Source organism: Tasmannia lanceolata, unplaced genomic scaffold (assembly GCF_043159265.1).
Source record: "Tasmannia lanceolata isolate RefF3 unplaced genomic scaffold, GAP_Taslan_0.1 ptg000003l, whole genome shotgun sequence".
Lineage (NCBI taxonomy): Eukaryota > Viridiplantae > Streptophyta > Magnoliopsida > Canellales > Winteraceae > Tasmannia > Tasmannia lanceolata.
Window position 1 is genome coordinate 54,171,722 of NW_027518680.1, and position 4,228 is coordinate 54,175,949.

The 4,228-nt window shown below is 38.9% G+C and overlaps 1 pseudogene; it reads left to right on the forward strand.

Moving 5' to 3' along the window:
• Positions 1 to 837: 837 nt before the first annotated feature.
• Positions 838 to 1,479, forward strand: LOC143869934 (desmethyl-deoxy-podophyllotoxin synthase pseudogene; annotated as a pseudogene).
• Positions 1,480 to 4,228: the final 2,749 nt, after the last annotated feature.

The window sequence follows — 4,228 nt, forward strand, 5'->3', positions numbered from 1 at the left end:
TCCTAACAGATAGGGCAAGTGAAATTAGAAATAAAAACTGAACTTGAAACCCAATAACAACCTTAGAACTTTTTGTTGTTGTTGTCATGAGAAGTAGAAATAAAAACTGAACTCGAAACTCAATCACAAAACAAATTGAAAAGGATAAGACTAGAGATAAAAACTAAAACCATCACGTTCTCAAAAAACTTTAGTTAATTCCTGTTAAATTTTAAAGTGTATTTTTTGGGTAGCTTTATTTTTATTTTTATTTTAGTGATGTAATGAGGAGAAATATGTATTTTGTGTCCATGGGCGTTTTGGTTTTTGTTGGCCTAGCTTGCACATGTGTGAGCCACACATGTTTGCTCCATCTTTTCCCATTACCTACCTATTTCAAATTCAAACCCTTACTTGGAACTCCAAACCCACCACTTCTCTAAGCATTAATGACACCACTTTCTCATATCCACTACCACTTACCTAAGCTATTTTCTCTTTACTTTCCTTGACCAAGCCTAATTCTCATTAACTTAACTTGATAGAGATTCTCCACTACCTAGACCTCCATTGAAGCTTCATTGAAGCTCTCTTGTGTGCAAGCTTTCCTCTTGAAGCTTTCTTCTTTTTTATTGTTCTTGATCTTGTAGTGTTGTTCTTTCTATCATATATTGAAGCACATCTTTTTTGGCATTGTTCTTCTTCTACTTTGGTTGTTGATTTTGGGCTAGTGTAAACTAACTTTGGTTTCACTATTTGAGGAGAGGATTTTCCGGTGGTGAGAAATCTGTCTTTCTTTGTATTAGGATTTTAATCACTGATACAGCAAATAAAGCATCGGTTGGTTGTGTGAAATCAATGTATTTATTCTCTTTACATGACATGTTCGCAGCGGGGACTGAGACCTCATCAACTATCATGGAATGGGCAATGGTAGAGCTAATGAGAAACCCTAGAGTGATCGAGAAAGCACAGGCAGAGATAAGACAGGTTTTCAAAGGAAAGGACAAGATAGCAGAGAGTGAAATTGATTAATTGAGCTACTTAAAACTAGTTATCAAGGAGATTATGAGGCTGTGCCCTCCTCTTCCATTGCTAGTTCCTAGAGAATCAAATGAGAGATGTGAAATCAATGGATATGAGATACCCAAGAAGACTAGGGTTATTGTTAATTCATGGGCAATAGCAAGAGATCCAAGACATTGGGAGAACCCTGAAGAGTTTGAGCCAGAGAGGTTTTCTCGTAATTCTATTGATTTCAAGGGACAGAACTTTGAATTTATCCCATTTGGGGCAGGAAGGAGGGCTTGTCCTGGTATTTATTTTGGACTAGCTTCTACTGAGTTAGCCCTTGCCAACCTTCTCTATTTCTTTGATTGGAAACTCCCTCATAAGATGAAAGCAGGGGATTTGGACATGAGTGAGAACTTTGGCATAACTCTGGCAAGAAAAGCTAACCTAAACTTAATCCCAACCCCTCATTTTCCAGATGGGTTTTGAATTTAGCGTGCTTTTTTAAGGAAGAATAAAGAAGTTTGATTTGTACAGTTCATGTGATTCATGCTTTCAAGTTATGTGATAGAGACATGTAAATGATTCTTATCAATATTTTCTACATCTTGAGAGTTTCACACACACAAACAGAGGGAAGATAGTGTCAACAAAGAGATGTCTTGTTCATTAACATCAGGAAATATTCCACACAAACATCGGTACTCTTTGAATAGGTAAAAAACTAGTAGGGAGGTAAAGCAGATATTATTAAGACAATTTACATCTTTCATTTTCAAAATTCTACATTTTGCTTTATGAACAATAGGGTATATCAACTACACAATGTTTGGAGACCATGTAAGTTTCTTATATGTAGGATTGTGTTCATTTGCCTTCGATCAAATAGTCGTGACGAATGGGCAGATAATCTTTACTGTTGAACAAAATTTGAACATTTTTTTCGCATGCGCGCGCGCGCGCACACACAGTTCATGTATGCTTCTATATTTTAAGTAATGCAACAAAAAACTAGTCGTAAGGGTACCCCAATAGTAGGGGTGCAACTCAAGCCGTATTAGATCGGTTTGAGGCCAACCCCAGTGCAACCCGAGGTAGCATTACCCCAGCCCTAACCCGAACCAAACCGAGCCTTGAGTCGAAGAGGGTCAACCCTAACCCTACCCATCTAACATGATTTTCCAAATCAATTTGATTGGCCTGAGGAAAAATAGATAAAATACAAAAAAAAAAAACATGACCCTAAGATTTTTGTTGAGAAAATCTGCTGGGCAAATCCCATCCCAATCCGATCATATACAAATAAACGGAAAAGTAAAAAGATAAACACAAGCCACAAGATGAACACCTGGATTTTACGTGATTCGGCCAAAATGTCTACATCCACGGGTGAGAACGCGATCTTCACTATGAGAAAACAAAATTATAACTATTACAACGAGATTAACCCGCTAACCCGCGAACCAAAACCCTTTCCTTGTCTTCTCAACCAAGACTGTGAACAAGAGAACCCCGAGAAAAATCCCAAGAGAAAACCTGAGAAGAAAACCCCGAGAAGAAACTCTCTTCTTCCTCTCTATCTCTCTCCCTTATCTTCTTTCTCTCCCTTATCTTCTTTCTCTCTCTTGCCTCCTTTTGCAGCCACCAGACAAAGAACCTCCCACCCCCAAGAGAAAAACCCTCCCTCTAGCTTTTCATATCATACGTTTTACAAAATCTAAAAAAACATACTTTCATGTTCTGCCTTCCGACCACAATTAGAAAACCTAATTATATTAGGTAACTAGAGGTGGTAAGAAACAAGGTAACTTTACCAACAATCTCCACCTTGGCTTGTTTCCCAGCCAACTGAAGATTTTCTGTTGATGTCGTCGTCGATCTGTTGTCGCCGCAAACCACCATTGGTCTTCTGAAGTGCCAGCTACATACCCTCGAATCATCCAAGTTCTGACTCCACCTCACTCAATCAACACAGCCAATGTACATGTGTAGCTGCCAACCGCTGACTCACCCAATCAACCATAAAGAGGGGTCTCGATCCATCATCCGCATGGCGGGTACCATCACCTACTCACCATCGTCTGCAATCTGGAAACTCATCTCTACACTAACTGTGCTAGAGACCCTATGCGTGCACACGTCACCACTTTGCTTCCAACTAGCCATTGAGATCTTATGAACGCTAGTCATTGTGTCCCCAACCAGACAATACAATCTACCACAATCAGTATCCTTCATCTTCTCTGTCTTCGTATCCTTTCCCTTCAACGCCTTAGCCAGGCCTTGTTGAACAAGGATGTCCTTCACCCTCATCTACCAAGGGTGAAACTACTCTTTCCATCAAACAGTCTGTTAGAAACTTACCTCTAGAAGGCATCAAAGGGAAAGAGAGCGAGAGGGAGATGAGACGCGTGGTTACGTGGTAGAGGAATAATAGATAGCCTATGGTCATTGAAAACCATATAAATTTGAATTATTTAGGGGCTAAATGGTAAAAGAATATGAGAGAGAATGAAGGAGAAAAATCGAGAATTAAAAAAAAATATTCCTTTTTCCTCTACAAGATTCCATAAATGATTTTTGGAAATCTCCATATTCATATCAGTTCGGATCGGAGGGTTAGGATCATCCTATGGAACTGATTTTTGGGGCACAACGTACAACCTATTTACGTTGTGCCCAAACAGATGAACGGTTTGGATCATCAAAAAAGGTGGGTCGTACCTACTTTTTTAGACTTCACGTGTTTTCACGGTCACCCATCATATAAATTCTCTATATATATAGAGAGAGGAAAATGATTGTGAGCTTGAAGCTCATATAGCTTATATGAGCTGGAGGGCCCAAACACATGGGTCCCACATTTTTTGTGGTGATCCAAACCATTCATTTGCAAGGCCCCATCATAGATAGGGTGTGTACCAAAAATCAGCTTCATTGCATCATCCTAACCCCTCCAAAAGTGGAGAGCAAAAATGGGCATATTTGTGGCAGATTTTAGAAATTGTATTATATAATTCCAACATCACCCTAACAATTACGTGGACGTTTGAAAAATTGAAGTCTCTCTCATGGATAAAACAATATTTGCCTCCTTTGAAAGCTTGTGCGTTGCTTCTTAAGTTGCCGATCATATACTTGAATTGATGTATTTTTTTAGCTGTTGTCATTTGTCGAAAGGCATCTTTTATTTCTTTATTTTCTCCTTAGGTGTGATATATTCACCCTTTTTTTTTTA